The following is an 11905-nucleotide window of genomic DNA, read 5'->3' as shown; positions in this document are numbered from 1 at the left end:
CACCAAGATGCTGGAGTGGATCAATGTACCTTCCCTGCGTGGGTATACACGATGAGATGGGAGGGAGGTGAAAGAAGTGTCAGAAAGACAACCACAATGCCCACAACAGCCAGATTCTGAGTTCTGTCACTTGCAGTTCCAGAACACCTTTTCAAAAGCTGTAGACAAAGTCTAGGGGATACACTGGACTCCCACACTTGCTCTATATTCGTATTCTCCTTCTTCTGACAAGAAGCCTCAGGGAACTGAGATAATTTAGATGAGACAAAGGGGGATGATTGTATACAGGAGGAGGCTTTCTGGATAGTGGACTGGAAGACAAGCAGGCAGGAAAATTTCCTGGAATCTGAAACCTGAGGTCAGCCTTGAGGTCTACTCTTTACCCTATCTCTTGGTCAGAATCTGATAGATCTTGATGCTTCATCAGGGTTTCAGACAGTTTCAATCCTAGTAAGAGCTGAAAGTGAATTATTTCATAGAGATATTAGCTTTTTCCTTTGGAACTAAATCATCTTCTATGGCACTGCCGTTGAGATGTAGATTGCCCATCTGGGGCCATATTGTACCAGTTTACCTTGACTTCCCTGACAAAGAAGGCCAGCACACGAATACTTTCTCCAGCTAATAAGAATTGGAACTAAGGGATGAAGGCACTCTTATTCTATGCCATTAGAAACCAGATTTGTAAGTTATACCAATTAGAGATGTAGAGGAGCTAAAATCATGGTAGAACAGAAATTACAAGCTGCGTAGAAGAAATTTACCTATTAAGAAAACAATAAGGAAGAGACACATAGAAAAGCAAGAAGAAGGGATCTTGTTATCTTGGAAGGAAAAGATGAGGAAAGGGCCAGGAATATAGTCTCTAAATTCTGAAAAATAACTCCACTCTTACTTTATACATGTTTGCTAAGGCTCTTAAACTAAATTGGAGGATTTTTCTTTTATTAATGAATAATCTGAATCTAGACAAACCTCCTGATGACAAATTCTGAAAGTAAATATATAGGGGATTGATGCCTCCTGGTGACAGTTCTTGGACAATCCTAAAGAAAAAAAAATAACACTGACAGAATCCTAAGAGCCTTAGTGGGGAAGAAAGTCACAAAGCCATATAAATTGATTGTCTGAAATGAACACAAAAACTAGTATTTTCTTTGTTTATAACATCTCATATGACCTTATCTTATCCTTATAACAAGCATATGACACACATATTATTATCTTTCTTTTACAGATGAAAGACTAGGCTTGAGAGGCCTAATAGCTTCCACAGAGGAAAGAGGTGAAGTAACAATTCTCCATAATGTAGGAGGGAGCTGACTCTGTACCTTTTCTTTTTCTCTTTCTGTTTTTCAGATAAAGAGTAGGAATCTTCTTAATTCTAAGTCTCTTTGTTAAAGTAGACACATTTTGTGATTTTATTATTCATACAGAAAGTATGAAGTTTTCCAGGCAGAGGGAATAGCAAGTGGAAAAGCATATTGCTGTGTGATGGCCAAGCATTTGAGAGAACTATGTAAAATTCAATTTCCAAAATACACAGTTTAAAAAAAGAGTGGTTGCTGATGAAGCTGGAGAGGTGAGGAGGAGGTTCAGTTCCCTTTTATGGGAGTCTAATGTTCTTAGATCTGTCTGTAGATGATAAAAAAAACCCAGTTTTTTTGAACCCAAAGTTCAAAGTTTTTAGAAAGGTGTAGTTCTGGAAATCACCATTAAGAGCACGTGTGTTGTTTTTGAGCTATAATCTCACATAAAACAACCGTACATACATATGGAGAGACAGATAAGCAAACCTATATGTTGGAAATTTGAGGTAAGACAAAAGAAAGCTAAAATGATACAACACTATTTCGGTGCACTGAACTTTATTTCGATACACAGCTTTTGGGATGGAAGCCCATACACGTGTGGTAACTGTAATCTTTACAAGTGAATCCAGGCCTTTCTTGGGACAAATGCTTTGTATAATTCCAATAAATTTTCCAGTAATTTTACAAAATGAAATTGCTTACAGAACAAGCATCCACTTGATGAGCACATGTGAAAATATCTTGCTCCAAAGACCCAGGTAACCTGGGCATTCAATTCCCATTTAGTCGGCAAGTTGGTTCCTTGGGCTCTGTCTCTCTAGACACTTGCCAGTATGTAGATGGATGGCATTAATTTCAGATGGGGAAATCCAGTAATGCTGTCCTGAACTCTGCAAACAAGGTCAGACATTTATAAGAGCTGTAGCCCTCCAGGAAAACATGTGCCTCTTTATTCTGTCTAGGGTATTCTCCTTTTGTATTCTGTCCAGATATTTCTTTAAAGAAATTTTATATGTCTCAAGGAATGTAGTAAATATTCCCATGTCTAAATTTTCTATGATTCTCAGCAACTGGAAAAGCAGAAAGCTTCCTTGGTTTGATGAGAGAACAGATTGTCATCGGGCTGGTAAGTGTCAGCCGTCTGCAGTAGAGATGAATTCGGTCTTTCAGGACAGTTAGTCAGAGTGGCAAGTAGGATCTTTAAGAAGATCTCATTTCGATAAAAAATTGCAAAATGGTTGGAACACCTTTGAACACCTTCTAATTGCTTTTCACTCATCCATCCCCCATGATGCTGCTGTCCCCTTCGTGTTTTTATTCTCTTACATAAATAACCGAAGGATGCCTGCCCTCACATTATCATCATCTAGTCAAAATCAACCAGTGTTTCTTAAGCAGTAGTTACGCACAAAACTGTCCTAGTTACTGTGGGAAAATAACATAGCTTCCCTTAAAGAACTGTCAGTTTAGATGAGGAGACAAGATATATACAAAGGAAAACAGGAGGTATAACACTACTCTCAGGTAGCGGGGTGGCAGCTTGGTTCTTGCCCAGAGTTTGGATGATGTCCAGGGAGAAATGACAATTTAAAACAATCAAAATTTCTAGCTAGCATTACATGCCCTAATCCTACTCTCACCGACACGGAAACAGAGAGAGACAAGATTTAGAAAGGACCCCAGGGTATTGGGCTCGGATGAGAGTCAATTATTGCATTCTTCACAAAGGCAGGAAGTAAACAAGGGAGCTATTTTTGAAGGGAAAATGAATCACTAAAAAAAATCCTGCACGAACTGTGTTTCTCACTCGTCTACTCAAAAAATGCCCATGCTGTTTGCTGCCTGCTTATTGACTTTGGTAGGGCAAAACTATTACCAGTATCCGCCATTATGCTAAGGAATGGAGACACAAGATTTAATAAATCATTTTTGGCCCTTGAACCCAGCGGAGAGGAAAGTCATGAGGGCAGATGAATTCCTTGAGGAAAGAAATGTTGTGGATCAGGCAAACGTGAATTAGCAAGAAGCCAACACAGCCACCTTCTGGAACAGCTTCAGTGGAGAGAAAACTCACTGAAATGAGCGTAGAAGCTAGTGTGCAGGCCTCTGTGGCATTTTGCATTCCGCAGCAGCACACACAGGTCTGAACAGGCTGGGCACTAGAGTCCTGGAGAGGGAGTTGGCTGTTGGTCTAGAGGACTTCTAAACTCCTTGACGGGGAAGGTGCCAGCATTTCTGTGGTGTGATCTGGACTGAGGTTCAACAACCATCTGATATAGCAGAACCCTGGCTCCAAGCCTCATCTAACATCTGGGTCCTGGTTGGCTGAGAAAGTCCTCGAGCTCCCTTCTTCTGGTGTGATCAGGAAAGAGAGGATCTGAACCTTGAGGATATAGCTGTACGACTAGTAGAACTCTGTTCTATCACTCCAGTGTTTGTGTTCACAGGGATTTTAGCCCTTCCCCCAGTATGATCAGGGACTGAAGTTCAAGCCAGTGAGCATGTATATGGTCATAGGTCTTCACCTTGGCAGAACCGTTACGTGAACTTACCTGGAAGCTCTCTTTCAAGATTGATTGCCAGTGTAGACAGTTTCTGTGAAGTTTGCAGCAGCCAGCCTAGAGAGAATCCACCCAGTAAATGTGAACCCTAACCTTCAAATTTCAAGGGTATAGAAATCTGATTGGGGGAAACACTAAGTTTAGAGGTCAGGAGAAGGCAAAACTACCCAAAGACACAGAAAGGTGATCCAGAGTAGGAGAATGACAGTGTTGGGAGCCACAGAGGCAAAAAGATTAATTTCAAGCAAAGAGATATTTAAAATGCTAAGTGCTACTGAGCTGGTAGGGAGAATGAAATATAAATGGAAAAAAGACTTAGAAAGGGAGATATTAGTGACTGTATTTCAGTAGAATTGTATAATCTGAAACCAGATTAAAAGTTACTGAGAAATGAAGGCATGATTAGAAGAGTGGACAAAAGCAGAGGAATGAGTGGGGCCGAATGGCTCAGTGGGTTAAGCGTCTTTGGCTCAGTTCTTGATCTCAGGGTCCTGAGATTGAGCCCTGCGTGGGGCTCCGTGCTCCTGATCTCCACTCGGTCTGTTTCTCCCTCGGCACCCCCATCACCTGTGCTCTCACGCTTTCTCTCAAATAAATAAATAAAATGTTTTTAAAACGCAGGGGATTGAGAAGACAATAGCTTGAGATATGAAAAGGTTGCAGCAAAGACTTTTCCCTTCTAACATAGCGGGATCCTGAGGAGCTTCTGAAGATGGAGAAAGTTAAGATGGTTGGAAAGAATTTGGGTTCTCTGCCAAATGATTTCTAGTTCTTCTTATGAATTACTATATGCTGGCTGAAGTTCAAGGATATCAATAAGGACCTGTACCAGGTGATTGTTTTCATTTGATGAAAGCTAATTTTATGATTCTGTACCCTAACTCCTGGGAATATCTCTAGTGGTGGCTTTTCCATCAGTAGGCCAGGCTATGAGGCTGCATTCTGGCAAAGGCACTTTTCCACGTCCCCTGACATTTCAGCTTCCTCTCCTTACACATCAAACAGTTCTGTGTTTCAAAAACAGCCCTTGCATGCATCTTCCTTCTCCTCAAAGTCTCAGTCAGAACACTTGTGGCCAAAATTAGTGCTAAATAAACTAGGTGGTAATTTCCCTCTCTTTCCAGAAAATTACAGATCTAACTTTTATTAGTTACAAAGGGAAGACCCAGGAGAACAAAAATTCACTTTTTTTTTCTTGCTAGAGGAAGGAAATACAGATGTATTTTACCTTAGTAATACTTTTTGAGGTGTAACATTCAGGTACCAAATGAAGAAACCAAAGTACAGAAAATGTGAGAACATTTTCAAGATCACAGGAAAGGTGACTGACTATACCCACACTAAAGAGCCAGGTGTGATTGATCTTTTTGCTTTTTTTTTTTTTTTTAATTCTAAACCTCTATGTTGATATAATGTAGCTCAGAGTGGCTCATTTGCAGGATGCAAAACCATCTTATCCCAATGTTTGGACATGCTATATTTGGTGAATTTTATTTTCCATTCTCTGTATTTCTATTTTGACTCTCAAAGGCCATCTTTAGGATATGTCTAGACAATGTGATAAACAACTAGTCAGCCCAGGTAACTGAGTGCCAGTGTCACTCCAAATAATAGCCTAGTCTCATGTACAGACTTTAATCAGTTGAATGACTGCTTTTTCTTTCTTTTCCTTTGCAAGTCATCGTTCAGTAACACAAGTACACCCCAACAGATCATCTCAAAAGTAACATATTTATTCAATTGCATCATATTGAACACAGAGAGAGTTAAGGCTCTTTCCTGCTTCCTGATTCAGATCCTTGGTTACATCATTGGGAAGGTTCTCAGCACATGCTGAGGCTGTAGATCTTCATTATTTTGTATCTAGGACCAGGCGAAATTAGCTAGAGCCAGTAATAACTGTATTGAGAGAACAGGCATATGGTCTAATTCACACCATCATTTTTTTCCCTCAAGATTGAAAGATGCTGGGTTTTTAAAATACATGACCATTCATCTTATTGTGGTTTATCTTGACAGTTTGAAGGTGACAGGCTCTTAGCATGCTAAAGTTGGAACTCATGAATACATTGTGGGACATCCTTTTGGTGGTTAAGATGAGGGTGCTGGGGCCAGATGGGCTTTTATCATCATGAAAGACTAGACCAGGAAAACCATCCACACTCTCTCTCCCATCCTATGACTCCAAGGAGCTTTTCCCTGTTAACATGAAGTGCTAAAAATAAAGAAATTCTGTCCTAAAGAGCCCATTTGATGAGTTGTTTTTTTTTCTTTTTAAAGAAAAATGTTTATATTGCAAGGAAAATTATGATTTGAAAAATTCAAACATCTGTTCTCTTCAAATGATTGCTGTATCACACTGATTCTACCTCAAAAATATCTTTCCAGTTGGACTGCTAGTATAGACCGTCAACACTTCCTGCATGGATTATTGTGATCCTGCGCTCCCTGTGCCCTCCCAGTCTTGCCTCTGCACAAGTGTGTCAAGGTGTCACTCAAGTGGGCACCCTGCCTGAGGCAGGAAAACATCTTTCTTGGGTTCAGATTTTGTGTATGACTAAAATGTTCATTTTCCCTCTTTCCACAGAGAAGTTTTCTATTAACTCTTTAGAAATCAGTTTGAATATTGGGAAGACAGTTGTAAGATTTTATTTATAAAAGTATATATAGTACCAACTCCATTTTAGCGTTTGGTCCCAGAAGGATTTTTTTTTCCTATTTTATTTTGTGATTTGGGGAACTACCCAGATAATGTAATATAAACTAATTCTTGGATCTAGAGAAAATAGTTTTGATACCTATGTCCTTATCAAGTGATTGGACACCTGCATCTCTGCTTTAGGCCATAGAAAACCACATTCTTGGAGAACACCATATTCTGCAATGCCATTCCTTCCTCCTGTGCACCCAATAAAACTACTCCTGGGTATATTGTCTGAGAGCCGAGGCAGAGTCAGTTACCTGTATTCTAGGCACATAGGGTATATTTTTCATGCCATAATTATAATAAAGTAAATAATCTTCCTGAATTTTATTTTTTATTTTTTAAGATTTAAAAATTTATTTATTTATTTATTTATTTATTTATTTATTTATTTATTTATTTATTTAACAGAGAGAGAGAGTGAGAGAGAGATAACAGAGAGCGCACAAGCAGGAGGAGCAGCAGAAGGAGAGGGAGAAGCAGGCTCCCCACTGGGCGGGAGCCCAATGTGGGATTCAATCCCAGGACCCTGAGATTATGACCTGAGTTGAAGACAGATGCTTAACTAAGCCACCCAGACATCCCTTTCTGAATTTTAAAATCAAAATTTGTCACTCACTTCCCTCACCGTAGCCTACAACTGTTATCTTATGATTCTCATATTGTGTCAGTACACATTTGTTTTGTTATAAAATGTCAGTCATTGTATTAAATAAATCTACAAACTGATATTATGGTACAAATTTGTAGCAGTTCAAACACTTTAGAGAGGTCATTAGAACTGAATAAAAGTTTAAAACACTGCATATATGACGATATAATTAAGGATTTAGACCCATCTTTATTAGGAAGGCCAATGAGAACCTGGAAACTGAAAACAAATTGTGAAGTTAAATCTATTGAGGTTGATGAGGCAATGCTTATTTTCTTGATAATACCAAAGGCTTTTGTCCTGAATTTGCAAATGTGTACATACATACATACATACACCCACACAGACACACCCATACCCACACACTCACTGCATTTAACGACCGTCTCCTTCACTGTTTTTAAGTCTTTTGTGTTCATACACAACCCCTATATCATATTGTTCAGATGCAGGGAGACAGATCTGCATGATGGTTAAAAGTATGGATTTTGGAGTCACAATATCAATGTACAAATTTGGTATATAATTTCTTTGCTTTAGATACCTTATGTGTAAAATGGAACAGCAGTAAAATTACAACAGGGGGATCCCTGGGTGGTGCAGTGGTTTGGCACCTGCCTTTGGCCCAGGGCGTGATCCTGGAGACCTAGGATCGAATCCCACATCGGGCTCCCGGTGCATGGAGCCTGCTTCTCTCTGCCTGCGTCTCTGCCTCTCTCGCTCTCTCTCTCACTGTGTGCCTATCATAAAAAAAAAATTATCAACAATTACACCAGGGCATGTTGTTAAGATTAAATTAAATAACATATAAAACTAGCCATTCTTGAAAATGAAGGACAGGATTGGAGGACTTACACTACTTGATTCCAAAATTTACTATAAGCTACATTATGATATTCACATAATGACAGACACCAAAACCAATGGAACAAAATGGAGTGACCAGAAATAGATTCATGCTTAACATAATCAAATGTATTTTGACGAAGGTGACAAGGCACCTTCGTGGACACAATGGGGCACAATGGAGAATGTATATTCTTTGCAATAATAACCAAATATCTGTAAGGAGAAAGAATAATGAACCTTGACCCATACCTCAAACCATACACAAAAAGTACCTGAAATTGATCATAGACCTAAAGAAAAGAGGTAAAGCCATTATGCATTTAGAAGAAAGCAAAGAAGAAAATCCTTATGGGGTTGGGAAAAAAAATTAAACAGTACACACAATGCAAAACATAAAGAAAAAATGATTAAATGGGATTTATCGTAGCTATCCAGATTAAAACCCTTTGAAAGACACAGTTAAAAAGTAAATAAAAAGGCAAGGCACAGACTTGGAGAAGATGCTTGCACAACCTATAAGTAGGTGATGGGCCTGTATCCAAAATATAAAAAGAACCTTTACAATGTAATGTTAAAAAAAAAATAGCCCAATGAAAATGAGAAGAACATGCAACCAAGAATACTTTATCCAGCAAGGCTCTCATTCAAAATGGAAGGAGAGATAAAGAGCTTCCAAGACAGGCAGGAACTGAAAGAATATGTGACCTCCAAACCAGCTCTGCAAGAAATTTTAAGGGGGACTCTTAAAACTCCCCTTTAAGAAGAAGTTCAAGTAACTCTGAACGTGAATGGGCTTAATGACCCCATCAAAAGGCGCAGAGTTTCAGACTGGATAAAAAAACAGGACCCATCTATTTGCTGTCTACAAGAGACTCATTTTAGACAGAAGGACACCTACAACCTGAAAATAAAAGGTTGGAGAACCATTTACCATTCAAATGGTTCTCAAAATATACCCTAAAAACTACAGAACACTTCTGAAAGAAATTGAGGAAGACACAAAGAGATGGAAAAATATTCCATGCTCATGGATTGGCAGAATTAATATTGTGAAAATGTCAATGTTACCCAGGGCAATTTACACGTTTAATGCAATCCCTATCAAAATACCATGGACTTTCTTCAGAGACTTAGAACAAATTATTTTAAGATTTGTGTGGAATCAGAAAAGACCCCAAACAGCCAGGGGAATTTTAAAAAAAGAAAACCATATCTGGGGGCATCACAATGCCAGATTTCAGGTTGTACTACAAAGCTGTGTTCATCAAGACAGTGTGGTACTGGCACAAAAACAGACATATAGATCAATGGAACAGAACAGAGAACCCAGAAGTGGACCCTGAACTTTATGCTCAACTAATATTCGATAAAGGAGGAAAGACGATCCACTGGAAGAAAGACAGTCTCTTCAATAAATGGTGCTGGGAAAATTGGACATCCACATGCAGAAGAATGAAACTGGACCACTCTATTGCACCATACACAAAGATAAACTCAAAATAGATGAAAGATCTAAATGTGAGACAAGATTCCATCAAAATCCCAGAGAAGAACTCAGGCAACACCCTTTTTGAACTTGGCCACAGTAACCGGAGAAGGTCAAAGAGTGGATGTTCTCATTCATTTGGGGAATATGAATAATAGCAAAAGGGAATATAAGGGAAGGGAGAAGAAATGTGTGAGAAATATCAGAAAGGGAGACAGAACATAAAGACTTCTAACTCTGGGAAATGAACTAGGGGTGGTGGAGGGGGAGGAGGGTGGGGGGTGGGGGTGAATGGGTGACGGGCACTGAGGGGTACACTTGACGGGATGAGCACTGGGTGTTATTCTGTATGTTGGTAAATTGAACACCAATAAAAATTAATTTATAAAAAAAAATAGCCCAATGAAATAATAATAAAAGAACAGGCAAAAGATGAACAGATAATTCACAAAGAAGACATATGAATAACGGGCTGTCAAATATATAAACAAATTGTTTTATATCCATACTATGAAATACTATTTAATGATAAGAAGAGCAAAATATTAATACACATAATCTGGATAAATTTTAAATTCGTTATGCCAAATGGATAAAGTCAAATATAATAAACAATATACCATATGATTACATTTGTATGAAGTTCTAGAAAAGGCAAGATTATAGTAACAAAAACAGAGTAGTGGTCATCTAGTACTTTGCATTGGGAGTGAGGAATAAATGCAAATATACCCAAGGGAACTTTTAATAGCGGTGGAACTATTCCATATCTTGACTTTGGCAGTAATGACCACCAAATTGTATGCTTAAATTTTAAAATGTGCACTAGAACTTCATGTAATATAAGTTAAACCTCAATAATGCTGGGGGTGGATGGGAAATGAAGTACAGGTGACAGTGCTTGGCACATAATAGGCATGCAGAGTGAGTTCTATTTACCAGCACAATATGCTAGTTCAGAATTAAAAGTCACAATGTCTTGTAACTTTCTAATGCCAGCAAAGTAGATGTAGCATCAGCTTTGAGAAGAGAGCTGAGCAGTCTATTATGGTCACACAACCACAAACATACATGCAGTAAGAAACGTATACATACCACTCACTTTTAAAACTAAAGTCCACATATTGGTAGAATGGCTCCTTTCTTCAATAGTAATTTAAAAGTATTACATTTTAGTAGATATTTTTTCATCAAATCAACAAATGGATCTTGATTTTTTTGCAGTTGGCAAATTTTGAGTTAAAAAATTAAATCTTGGCATATACCTTGTGTGGGGAGTACACATGTAGGAGAACAGCCATTCTTAATTAAGGAAATATCATGTCAAAACCAGAGCTGATCCCTTTGAAATATTCCTTTACGTGCCAGCATAATATAAAACCATCACCAAGTTTTCTGCATTCTGCATAATGTGCTGATAATTAACCTTATAAACTTATTTTCTGAGCAACTCTTATAGTTGATAAATGCAGTTAAGGGCAAAATCCAACAAGGTTATTGAATAACAATCAGTGCATCCAGAATGAAAAATAACTCACCTTCTTCTGAAATAAGATATGAATAGACTTTACTCTTATAATTAATGTTGCTGCATTTTGCATGGAGATTGGGTATTTTTCATTTAAAGCCCATGTGTTAATTTCCCTTCACATATAAGCCAAAAACCTTGACTCTGTCATCAGACCTTTGGCACCTCCTTCTGTTTCAGTCTTGGGCCTTTGCCAATGCACAGCTATTCTGTATCTGGACTTCCATGCTGGGGTTGAGTGATAGATATTCAGAGACATTAAATTTGTTTTCAGTCAGATCCAGATTTTAGAAAACCATATAAAAACCAAATGCTACTCCTATTAATAAAACATATGCCAAATATTCCTCTGAAAGACGAGAACCTTAAAAGCCTGCGTTAATGAAACCTAAATAAGAGTTATTGTAGAAGCACGATGGTTGGGAGCAATCAGTACCAAAGTTTGGTGTTTTGCAAAAATCTTCCCAAATCACAGTGATTTTCGAATCTCCAGGTAACTCTGGGCAATTAATTGACGAACCTGTGTTCTAGTTCAGATCTGTATCTGGCCAGTGTTAAGAACTTACAAATTTCATTTAGCTTGAAAGAAGCTTAATTTCTTTAACTACAAAAAGTGAAAGTTGGCCTTGAAAATCCCTATGGATTTCCAAAACTAAAATTTATATGTCTTTGGGAAGATTTACTTGTTTTCTTCTACTCTTTTGAAAATATAAATTAAAACATGTGTTTTTTTAAGTGTGTGTGAGGTCTGTAACTTATGTGACTGTTTTTTTTTTTAATTTTTTTTTCTTTTTTTACTTATGATAGTCACA

Source organism: Nyctereutes procyonoides, unplaced genomic scaffold (genome assembly GCF_905146905.1).
Source record: "Nyctereutes procyonoides isolate TBG_1078 unplaced genomic scaffold, NYPRO_anot_genome, whole genome shotgun sequence".
In the NCBI taxonomy this organism is placed as follows: domain Eukaryota; kingdom Metazoa; phylum Chordata; class Mammalia; order Carnivora; family Canidae; genus Nyctereutes; species Nyctereutes procyonoides.
The sequence above is the reverse complement of the archived record's forward strand: the minus strand, read 5'-3'. Positions refer to the sequence as shown.